Raw genomic sequence first — 13,237 nt, forward strand, 5'->3', positions numbered from 1 at the left:
GAGTGAACCTCGAAAGAAGGGAGGATAAGGGAGAGTGGGGGTTGGATAGGGTTGAAGGAGCAGTTTTTAGAAAGAAGGATACCCACTCCTCCACCATGTCTGTTGCCAGAGCGAGGAGTGTGGGTAAATTGGAGGCCACCATAACTCAGTGCTGCAGGCGAGGTCATGTCAGGGGGCGTCAGCCAGGTCTTAGTGAGGGCCAGGAAAGAAAGGTTGCGGGAAGTGAAGAGATCATGGACCATGTGGAGGTTGTTGCAGACAGAGCGGGCATTCCAAAGTGCCCCAGAGAGAGGAAGCAGAGGGGTGGGGGTCAGTGGCACAGGTTTTAAGTGTGAGGGGTTGCAAAAGTTTCTCATGGTGTGAGAAGGATAGGGTGAGGGTTAGTAATGTATGAGGCGGGGAGGGGGGGGGGGCAGGATTGGGGGATGTGTTGCCAGCAGTGAGAATAAGCAGAGAAAGGGAATCAGGTGGGTGAAGGAAAGTTATGATTAGTGGAGCAAAAACGGTGGGGGAAATGTGAGCATGGTTAAAGAGCAGGGGAGGAAATTGTGGAGATCAGACTGAACTAAAACAATCCATCTTGTCTTCTTCCTGAGAAATCTCGCTTACAACAAGATACATTTCTGCTGACTTGACATTTCCTTTTATGGAAGTAATCATGTGTGCATTCCTTCTTTCAATAGCAGCCTTTATTCACCTTCCAGATGATGTAACTTTCTACTGATAAAGACTGGTATAGATTGTTTATGTAAGAGATAGTGAAATATGAGCGCTTGTGCGCATGTCTGTAAAAGAATAATTCTTTCTATATAAAGGGAGGGCAAAGCCCAGAGAGAGAGATGTGCTCCTGGGCTTCCCCTGTATATGATCACACAATACCTTGTTTGCGTGTCATTTACTCTGGATCCCTACCTCTAGTAAGCCAGGGACTGAGAAGGACTTAACATTTCTTTGGCGCCCGAACAGGGACTTGAGATGAGAGTATTTGCTCGAGATTCACCTGCGGATACGGACAATGGAGATCTGGGATAATGGACGGCAAATGAACTGAAAAACCTGGCCAGGTAAGAGACATTATTAGTTCTCTTTTATCTGCCTTGTATTATCCGAAAGATCTCTATGAGCCGTGTCACGCTGGGTTAGTCTAGTAGTGAGTAGATACCTATAAAACTCGGGTTACTATATTGTATAGATTTATGAGTCCTGTCCCTGGCAGTGTGTGAACAGAGTGAAGGTTGTGGTATGTTGTGAAAGAAGAGCAAAAGTGCGTAGAAAAATAAGCCGAAATAGTTGGGGTATAAGCCTTATACACGGAAGTCAGCCTAACTGGGTCATGTGGTTGCGTCCTTTCGGGGAGACCTCCGCCCATGCTTGACTCTCATTTAAGTGCTTAACCTCCTTCATTTCTGGATAAGGTTTGATAGAATGAGCCCAGGACGCGGGTTCATGAGCCTGGGACAAGTATGCTAACTGACACAGAAAGTTTTGTGATCTGTATGGTGTTGCTGGGTCTGTTTGCGTGCATAATAGCACTTAAGTACATTCTGCACATTAGAAAGAATGGAGCAGATCAGCCCTTCAATATTTTAGCTCCCTAGGAGAGAAGGCAACGAGACATCACCTAGGATAAGTGATTGTCCAAACGTCACCTGGGGTAGAAATAGCTAATATTGAAAAAAAAAGAAAAATGGGAAATAAACAGACAAAAACCGTCTTAGGACAAGTGGAAGCAGCAGATATCATACAGGAAAGATGTGGGAAGACAGTCAGAAGTCAGATTAGAAGGGTAAGAGAAAAATTGGGAATTTCAGAAGCACTTATGTTTAGCACTGAATGGGAAAGACTGAGTAAAGAACGAGGTGGAATTATCAAAGACAATGGGTGGGAAGAAATCATACACTGTATGATAGAGGTCTCAAAAACAGCTAAAGAGGAGAATTGGAAGTATGATCCAGACACTTCCAAATGGATTATGGGGAAGGGAAAAAGTTGTGACATAATCCCACCACCTTACCTAGATCCAAAAGCCCAATCATTTGTACCATCTGGAGGAGCAGAAGGAGGAAAACAATTTCCAGCCTTGTATCCCAATCTTGGTGGGGTAGGAGGATGGGTATGTTCACACTGTGGACAACAAAATCCAGATTGGAGAAATGATTGCCTAGTCTGTGGTACACCTAGACATGGCGCTGTACTTGCCCCTGTTAGGGTAGTACCAAGACCCTTTAGGGAACCTGGTGCTGACGGGGTAATGGGAACTAGATATCACCAGACCCGACAGTATTTTCCTTGGTCCCCTGCTGAAGGTATGTCCCTCCTGCATAATGCGCCTGATCCCACTCAATATCCCATCCGATTTGCACAATACATACAACAAATCATGCAGACTCATGCTGGGGTCTGGGCGGACGGGGAAGAATTATGTAGAATGAAAATGTCCCCCGGACTTTTTCAGGAATTATTGACACACCTACAGCCCAATAGACCAGTGGCAGAAGGGGGTGCCTTACAGACAGAAGCATCAGGTACCCAGTTCACAGAGGCATTAATAATTTTCATGAGAGAAAAACAGAGGGAAAGGGGATCTACGGGTGTGATTATGCAGAAATTTGGGCAAAGTATTGAAGAATATAGTCAAGAATTAGAAAATAGCTTTAGGGATGAAGGATTGGATTTGACTGATGCTTCAGTAAGGAGACTTTTTACAAAACAATTAATAGAGGGGCTAGATCCGAAAATCAGAGAAAAATTTAAATCCTCTACTCCAGATTGGAGAACAATTGAACAACCAAATATTGTGAAACAACGATGTTTAGGAATAGTCATGGATATGAGAGAGAATCGTAAGCCTGTTAGAATAGCACAAGCTAATACAGGAGGAAGAGTGAGACACAACTTTCCTTGCCACTACTGTAAAAAGCCAGGTCATTTCCAAAGAGAGTGCAGGAAGAAGTTGGCAGATATAAAGTCAGGCAAATTTGTTCCCAGAAATAACCCTCCCCAAACGGACAACCAGCAGAAATCTACCATCATAGATGGTCCCATACCAGATTCAGATTGACTCGATGTGTTACAAACTTCCCTACCAGCTAGAAGACCTATGATACAGGTGAATGTGGGGGGAAGAGAGATTCCATTTTTGATAGATACAGGTGCAACTTCCTCAATTTTGAATCAAGATTTTCTTCCGAATCCGGAAGATATTTCAGAACAAACAACTTTTGCTGAGGGTTATGATGGGGTAATTCGAACACTGCCATATACTGTGCCCCTAGAGGTCTCATTAGGACCTAAATGTTTTGCATCCAGATTTTTGTATGCCAGAGGTGCCCCAACATGTTTGTTAGGAACTGATGTCCTAAAGAAATTAGAAGCTAACATCAATTTTAGGGAAGATGGCACAGTTATACTGACTATCCCTGATGATGCAGAAACATTAGAACAATATGTTAGAATTCAGGCTTTTGAGGATTATGCTGAAGAAAAAGAGTACACCACAGATCTAGACCTCTCAATGGTCCCAGAAACACTGTGGGCACAGGGTGACACCGATGTGGGACTATTGCATATCTCTCCTGTAAAACTATCTGTGCAACCAGGAACTGTTCTCCCACAGCTCAGACAATACCCTGTGAGTGCCCAGCAGGAACTAGCGATTACAAAACAGATAGAGGGATATAGAGAGAAAGGGGTTTTGGTAGAGATACAATCACCTGCTAACACTCCTCTGTATCCAGTCAAAAAGAGAACTCTTGATAAGAGTTCTATGCCCAAATATCGTATGGTACATGATTTAAGAGAAATAAACAAAGTTCTAGATCCAATCACCCCAGTTGTACCCAATCCTCATACGTTACTATCACAGATACCAGCCAGTTCTCAAGTATTTACTGTAATAGATCTTTCAAATGCATTTTTCTCGGTTCCTTTACACCAAGATAGTTGGCATTTGTTTGCATTTACATTTAAGGGCAAACAGTTGGCGTGGACACGCCTTCCACAGGGAATGATACACTCCCCTACTCTTTATTCAAATGCCCTACAAACAGTCCTTCAGAGGTTTGAACCCGAACCACAGGTAGTAATTTTGCAGTATGTGGATGACCTACTACTTTGCTGCCCAGATCTAGAAACTGCAGAAAGGTCCACTGTGAGTTTACTATGTTTTTTAGAAAAAGAAGGGTGTAAAGTGAATAGACAAAAGCTACAAGTTTGTCAGACCAAAGTGGTCTTTCTAGGTCATTGCATTTCTCAAGGTAAAAAGCATCTTACACCACAAAGAACTGAAGCAATAAGACAGATGAATGAGCCTAGAAATCATAAACAGCTACGAGCATTTTTAGGAATAGTGTCTCATTGTAGACAATGGATTATACATGCAAGTCAACTAATGCAACCACTGTATGACTGTGTAAAAAGTGAACCTTATTTGTTGACAAAAGAAGGTCAGATTTCGTTCCAACAATTAAAAGATGCCCTTGTTTCAGCTCCAGCGTTAGGGCTACCAGACTACACCAAACCGTTTCAGCTTATGGCTGCAGAAGTTGATTCCCATGCTACAGGAGTTCTTACCCAGAAGCATGCAGGGAAACAAAGACCAATTGCATATCTTTCAGCAAGGTTAGATCCCGTAGCTAGAGCAGCGCCAACCTGTGTACGTGTAGTTGTTGCTGTCTCACTATTGTTGGACAAAGCATCAGAAATTGTCCTAGAGCATCCACTCACAGTTCAAACTACACATGATGTTTATGGGATATTAAACCAGGTCCAACCAAAACACATTTCCATGGCCAGACATTTGCGGCTTCAGTGTTCTTTGCTGCTCCCCTCTACTATCACATTTGCTAGGCTTCAGACTCTCAATTTAGCTACACTGCTACCTCTCGAGTCTGAAGGGGGGAATAAGGACACTGATACACACGCAAATTTTTTCCCTACAGACACACATGATTGTACAGAGCTCATTTTACAAGAAACGGTAGGCTTACCCAATGTATCCGAAACACCACTTCAAAATCCAGATTTAGAGCTGTTTATAGATGGTAGTAGGTTTGCAGATGACACAGGTAACTTCCATACAGGGTATGCAGTTGTGTCAGAATCTGAAACTCTCAAAGCAGAACCGCTTCCACCGAAACAATCTGCACAAGAAGCAGAACTAACAGCATTGATTGAAGCTCTAAAAATAGCTGAGAATCAGACAGCTAATATATACACTGATTCTAGGTATGCACATGGTATTGTGTTTGATTTTGGAGTAATCTGGAGAGCTAGAGGTTACATGACAGCGTCAGGACAACCTGTAAAACATGCTTCTCTGATCAAACAGATCTTAGAGGCTGCACAAGAAACAAAAGAAGTAGCAGTAATCAAGGTAGCTGCACATGTGAGACTCGACACTAGGGAATCTAGGGGAAATGATAGGGCTGATAAAGCAGCCAAAGCAGCAGCTGTCAAACCCTTACAACAGGTTCATACTGTAAACCCCACAGAAAATACTGAAGATAGACTGAGACAAGCACAGGAAGATGCAGGAGAAGAGGAGAGGGACAGGTGGAAAAAGGAAGGGGCAGAAGAACAAGCGGGAATTTGGAAGAAAGATGGACTAATATGTCTACCTAGAGCCTGGTATCCGATTGTAGTTGGTGGACTGCACCACCCTACTCATGTGTCTGCAAATGCAATGACACTACTGGCAAAGCAAGTCTGGTTGGCTCCAGGTTTTGGCAACTATGCAAGAGACTATTGTGCTGCATGCGCTATATGCCTGACACATAATCCCGGACAGACAGCAAAGACCCCTATGAAACACCACGTCCGACCTCTCTACCCGTTTCAGCGATTACAAATAGACTTTATCCAGCTGCCAAAAAGTAATGGGTATGAGTATGTGTTGGTATGTGTGGACATGTTCTCGGGGTGGCCAGAGGCCTATCCAGTTCGGAAGGCTTCAGCTAAAAACACTGCTGTAAAGCTAGTTGCCGAACTGATACCCCGTTACGGTCTCCCTGAAGTGATCGAGTCAGATAGGGGTACTCATTTTACTGGAGAAATATTTCAAAATGTACTGAAAATGTTGGGTGTTGAAAGTCAGTTACACACTCCGTATCATCCTCAAAGTTCTGGTAAGGTAGAACGCATGAATGGAACTTTAAAATTAAAAATACAGAAAGCCATGGCTGAAACAGGAAAGCCTTGGACAGAATGCCTTTCACTGGCCCTTTACTCAATACGCAATACCCCAAGGGGTAAGACTAAACTGTCTCCATATGAAATTTTGTTTGGCAGGACTGCCAATTTAGGATGTTATTTTCCACAGCAACTTGTGTTAAATATTGAGTCATTGACTTCTTATGTGCAAAATCTTCAGAAACAATTAACTAAGGTGCATGCACAAGTTTTTGCTTCCCTTCCAGATCCTGACAACACAGAAGGAAGTCACAAGTTGGAACCAGGTGATCAAGTCTATGTAAAAAGACACACCAGAAAGGCTCTAGAACCAAGGTTTGACGGACCCTTCCAAGTCCTGTTGACAACACCTACATCAGTCAAGCTTGAAGGAAAGGCATCATGGATACATGCAAGCCATTGCAAGAAAAGCAGTATAAACTCATGATATTGATGTTAATAATGATAACCTCAACGGAGGCGTGGGATAGACTGAATTCTCTAGCCCCTTTGAACAATAGATTCGTACAACATCATAGAAAATTAGTGCATGACTTGTTAAACAATACACAAACCCTGACAGATTGTTGGATCTGTACCCATTCGCCGGTATCAGCCACAAGTATACCTTTTCTAGCAGTTCCCGTATTAGCAGAAGAAATATTCGCTTGGCCTAATTGTTCAGACAACCTGGCCAACAACCAAATTGGTAATGCTAGGCTATGGAATACTACAATCGCCATACCAATTGTGGGATGGGTAGAATTTCCTTGGTGGCAGGGTAATCTCTCAGGGAGTAACACACATCTACAATATTTAGCATTTAGGGGAGGAAAATGGGTACCTAGAAATAAGACTGGATTAACTAATTTAGGACAGGTCCCCACAGAAAATCTACAGCTTAGTTTCAGTACAACCGTCCCCCCCTCTGATGCTTTCAAACCTGTAGTATTGGAAAGATACATACATAATAGAAAATGGAAACATTCTAAATTGTTCCCCCAAGGTGATGCAAACAGTTGTACAAGTAAGCTGGGGAACCTGGTTTGTAATAAATCCGATGAGTATATCAAAGGAATGCCTGTATGTGGGAATCCCGCAGCCGGGTACTGTAGCCCCTTGGGACAAAAACCCTCTTGGTGTATGCTTCAGAATGTATCTAGATTTGTGGACTTGGCTCACAGATTGGTATTGCAGCACTCAGCTCTATGGGATCTGCCTGAAGGTACATTTTGGATATGCGGAGAAGGAGCATATAAATGGCTTCCCGTAGGTATAAAGGGTACTTGTACATTAGGACGCCTAACCCCGGCTACATTCATAATTTCAAATAAACAAGTGAATATGCAAGCCGTGCCCAAGCACACACTGTATAAAAGAGCTGCAGATAACTCACCACGTCCCTCGGGGAGGCCACATATAGTACAAATGGGAATTCCTAACAAAATTGCTAGTACCATTTTTATTTATCCTATGTTAACACAGATGTGGGATAAATTAGTTAGAGCCACGGATTATCTAGATGATCAGATCTGGGATATATTGGATATACTAAACACTAGTATAGCTGTACAGAATCAGCTTATAATAGTCACTAACCAACATACCCTGGTATTGGATTACCTAACTGCCTCACAAGGGGGTATGTGTCAAATCATCGGACCCACCTGCTGTCATTATATAGACCCGAATAGTACTATGAGTATGACATTTAAATTAAAGGACGTACAACGACTCAGAGATCAGTATGACAAAGACAATGACCAGAATAAGGATAGCTGGTGGTCAGATACCTTTTCTTTTCTTAACCCAGCCAACTGGTTCAGAGGAATCGGTGGGTGGGTTGCTGGGATTATGCAGAGCATAATACATATAGTTATGATTATTGTAGTCATATACGTACTATTCCAGATTGTGCTCAAGAGTATCTCAGTATGCACAGATAAACTTTGTGTAATAGATGCAAGAGTATAAAGTTTTTTTTCCTTCTTCTCTTATGTTATCCTTTGCTAATACTGATTATTGCGCTTATTTTGCTATCCCTTTGTAATATCTGTACTTATTGCAAAACAAAGAAAAGGTTGCGAGAGTTAAACGGAAGAATTAATACTAGATTTGATTCTCTTATTGAATACAAGCATGTACATGTGTAATACCAAATAAAGGCTTTGTCTTTGGCCCTGTGGTAATAAAATAAATAAAAGAAAATGTCAAAGGGGGGAATTGTGGAGATCAGACTGAACTAAAACAATCCATCTTGTCTTCTTCCTGAGAAATCTCGCTTACAACAAGATACATTTCTGCTGACTTGACATTTCCTTTTATGGAAGTAATCATGTGTGCATTCCTTCTTTCAATAGCAGCCTTTATTCACCTTCCAGATGATGTAACTTTCTACTGATAAAGACTGGTATAGATTGTTTATGTAAGAGATAGTGAAATATGAGCGCTTGTGCGCATGTCTGTAAAAGAATAATTCTTTCTATATAAAGGGAGGGCAAAGCCCAGAGAGAGAGATGTGCTCCTGGGCTTCCCCTGTATATGATCACACAATACCTTGTTTGCGTGTCATTTACTCTGGATCCCTACCTCTAGTAAGCCAGGGACTGAGAAGGACTTAACAAAAAGAAAGGCAAGTAAATATAGAAGATAGTGATTTGTCTTACCGTCTGGCCAATTTCTGGACTATTTCTGCTATATTTCTGATGACACTTAAAAATGTCACTTCAAATGATGTCACATCTGACCAAGGCCATATCTGACACTGTGTTCCAAATTATTATGCAAATTGGATTTAAGTGTCATAAAGATTTAATTGTTTTGTTTTTCAAATAAACTCGTGGATGGTATTGTGTCTCAGGCTCAATGGATCACTGAAATCAATCTTAAACACATGTGATAATTAGTTTTCCTGGTGATTCAAATTAAAGGAAAACTACTTAAAAATGATGTTCCACATTATTAAGCAGGCCACAGTTTTCAAGTAACATGGGAAAGAAAAAGGATCTCTGTTGTGAATTCTGTTGTCGAACTGCCTCCTGTGGTCGTGAATGGTACTTCGGCGAGTTCTGTCTATGGGCTCCCTCTGGTGGCTGTGAGTGAAGCTGCTGCTTCTGAGGTTCCTTACACAGGTGACGTGGATTATCCTTTGGTTGGCTGCTCTATTTAACTCCACTCAGATCGTTACTCGATGCCAGCTGTCAATGTTCCTGCATTGGTTCAGTTCGCTCTTGGATCTTTCTGGTGACCTGTCTTCTCCAGCAGAAGCTAAGTTCCTGATAGTTATTATTTGTTCATTGTTTCCTTGTCCAGCTGCTTATCATGATTTTGTCTTGCTAGCTGGAAGCTCTGGGATGCAGAGTGGCACCTCCGCACCGTGAGTTGGTGCTGAGGTCTTTTTGCACACTCTGCGTGGTCTTTTGTAGTTTTTTGTGCTGACCGCAAAGATACCTTTCCTATCCTCTGTCTATTTACTAAGTCTGGCCTCCCTTTGCTGAAACCTGTTTCATTTCTGCGTTTGTGACTTTCATCTTTACTCACAGTCAATATATGTGGGGGGCTGCCTTTTCCTTTGGGGAATTTCTCTGAGGCAAGGTAGGCTTTATTTTCTATCTCTAGGGCTAGCTAGCTCTGAGGCTGTGAAGAGGCGTCTAGGGAGAGTCAGGAACGCTCCACAGCTATTTCTAGTGTGTGTGATAGGATTAGGGCTTGCGGTCAGCAGAGCTCCCACATCCCAGAACTCGTCCTGTGTGAGTTTAACTATCAGGTTGTGCCGGGTGCTCCTAACCACCAGGTCAAAACAGTACAGCTGGCCCAAAGTATTAATGTATCTCAATAGAGGGATAAGAGAAGTTCTGAGACGATTTTTTTTTCTTTGCACTGTGTTTTGTCTTTCTTTTCCCCTAAACCTTTGGGTGGTTCAGGACACAGGTGTAGATATGGACATTCAAGGTCTGTCCTCTTGTGTGGATCATCTCACTGCAAGGGTACAAAACATTCAAGATTTTGTGGTTCAGAATCCTATGTTAGAGCCTAGAATTCCTATTCCTGATTTATTTTCTGGGGATAGATCTAAGTTCTTGAATTTCAAAAATAATTGTAAACTGTTTCTAGCTTTGAAACCCCGTTCCTCTGGTGACCCCGTTCAACAAGTAAAAATCATTATTTCTTTGTTGTGTGGTGACCCTCAAGACTGGGCATTTTCCCTTGCGCCAGGAGATCCTGCATTGTGTGATGTTGATGCGTTTTTTCTGGCGCTTGGATTGCTTTATGATGAACCAAATTCAGTGGATCAGGCAGAGAAAATCTTGCTGGCTTTGTGTCAGGGTCAGGATGAAGCGGAGGTGTACTGTCAGAAGTTTAGAAAGTGGTCTGTGCTTACTCAGTGGAATGAATGTGCCCTGGCGACAATTTTCAGAAAGGGTCTTTCTGAAGCCCTTAAGGATGTCATGATGGGATTTCCCACGCCTGCTGGTCTGAATGAGTCTATGTCCTTGGCCATTCAGATCGATCGGCGCTTGCGTGAGCGCAAAGCTGTGCACCATCTGGCGGTATTCTCTGAGCATAGGCCTGAGCCTATGCAATGTGATAGGACTTTGACCAGAGCTGAATGGCAAGAACACAGACGTCAGAATGGGCTGTGTTTTTACTGTGGTGAATCCACTCATACTATCTCCGATTGTCCTAAGCGCACTAAGCGGTTCGCTAGGTCTGCCACCATTGGTACGGTACAGTCTAAATTTCTTTTGTCCGTTACTCTGATTTGCTCTCTGTCATCCTATTCTGTTATGGCATTTGTGGATTCAGGCGCTGCCCTGAATTTGATGGACTTGGAGTTTGCCAGGCGCTGTGGTTTTTTCTTGGAGCCCTTGCAGTATCCTATTCCATTGAGAGGAATTGATGCTACGCCTTTGGCCAAGAATAAGCCTCAATACTGGACTCAATTGACCATGTGCATGGCTCCTTAACATCAGGAGGATATTCGCTTTTTGGTGTTGCATAATCTGCATGATGTGGTCGTTTTGGGGTTGCCATGGCTACAGGTCCATAATCCAGTGTTGGATTGGAAATCTATGTCTGTGTCCGGCTGGGGTTGTCAGGGGGTACATGGTGATGTTCCATTTCTGTCTATTTCATCATCCACCCCTTCTGAGGTCCCAGAGTTCTTGTCGGATTACCGGGATGTATTTGAAGAGCCCAAATCCGGTGCCCTACCTCCTCACAGGGATTGCGATTGTGCTATTAATTTGATTCCTGGTAGTAAGTTTCCTAAGGGCCGTCTGTTTAATTTATCTGTGCCAGAGCACGCCGCTATGCGGAGTTATATAAAGGAATCCTTGGAGAAGGGTCATATTCGCCTGTCGTCGTCACCATTGGGAGCAGGGTTCTTTTTTGTGGCCAAGAAGGATGGCTCTTTGAGACCTTGTATTGATTACCGCCTTCTTAATAAGATCACAGTCAAATTTCAGTATCCTTTGCCGCTGTTGTCTGATTTGTTTGCTCGGATTAAGGGGGCTAGTTGGTTCACCAAGATAGATCTTCGTGGGGCGTATAATCTTGTGCGAATTAAACAGGGCGATGAATGGAAAACAGCATTTAATACGCCCGAGGGCCATTTTGAGTACCTGGTTATGCCATTCGGGCTTTCTAATGCTCCATCTGTGTTTCAGTCCTTTATGCATGACATCTTCCGATAGTACCTGGATAGATTCATGATTGTATATTTGGATGACATTTTGGTCTTTTCAGATGATTGGGAGTCTCATGTGAAGCAGGTCAGAATGGTGTTCCAGGTCCTTCGTGCGAATTCCTTGTTTGTGAAGGGGTCAAAGTGTCTCTTTGGAGTTCAGAAGGTTTCATTTTTGGGTTTCATTTTTTCCCCTTCTACTATCGAGATGGACCCTGTTAAAGTTCAGGCCATTTACGATTGGACTCAGAAGTTCCTGGGCTTTGCTAATTTTTACCGTCGCTTCATCGCTAATTTTTCTAGTATTGCTAAACCGTTGACTGATTTGACCAAGAAAGGTGCTGATGTGGTCAATTGGTCCTCTGCGGCTGTAGAGGCTTTTCAGGAGTTGAAGCGTTGTTTTTCTTCTGCCCCTGTGTTGTGCCAGCCAGATGTTTCGCTCCCGTTACAGGTTGAGGTTGATGCTTCTGAGATTGGAGCAGGGGCTGTTTTGTCGCAAAGAAGTTCTGATGGCTCGGTGATGAAACCCTGTGCCTTCTTTTCTAGAAAATTCTCGCCTGCTGAGCGCAATTATGATGTTGGCAATCGAGAGTTGTTGGCCATGAAGTGGGCATTCGAGGAGTAGCGACATTGGCTTGAAGGAGCTAAACATCGCGTGGTGGTCTTGACGGATCACAAGAATTTGACTTATCTCGAGTCTGCCAAACGGTTGAATCCTAGACAGGCTCGATGGTCGCTCTTTTTCTCCCGTTTTGATTTTGTGGTTTTGTCAAGGTAAAAATATACATCTTTATACACTTTTGTACTTTTATATATTCTTATGCTGTGAAACAATAAGTTTTTCCCCTTTGCTTGCCAAATGCAAATTTAACTGTATTTAAGATGGCTGCCAGTATTCACCTTTGCCTTAGTTTTTGTACTTGCCAAGAATCTACTTTCGTTTCTGAAGCTGAAGTATCGTCCCTGGAGAAATGGAAACTTAAAGTGACGTGGAGGAAGGAGGATCTATCATATGACGTCAGGCCAACCAGAGGGACTGAATACTAGATACATTGCTTAAACCCCGCCTAACCCCGCCCTCTGCACACCTTCCCCCAATGGACCACATAATGTTGTGTATATGAAATAAAGAGTTCAGTTGCTGTGAGGTTACCACTACGTGTGGAAGCATAAGCAGACACTGAGTTTGAACCAGCATTGTGTCTGACTCATTCTTCACTCCGGTACCACTGCTTTTAATCTGATTTGGAATGACTGGTGGATGAAGGGTATTGTCGTGACGACCCCGACAATTTGGCACAACCAACGTGGGGTGTGGCCCGAGATCCGAGACCCCCTGGACCCATGCCTGGACGTCCGTGGATGCCACCCGTAGTGGCTGAC

Source organism: Ranitomeya imitator, chromosome 3 (assembly GCF_032444005.1).
Source record: "Ranitomeya imitator isolate aRanImi1 chromosome 3, aRanImi1.pri, whole genome shotgun sequence".
NCBI lineage: Eukaryota > Metazoa > Chordata > Amphibia > Anura > Dendrobatidae > Ranitomeya > Ranitomeya imitator.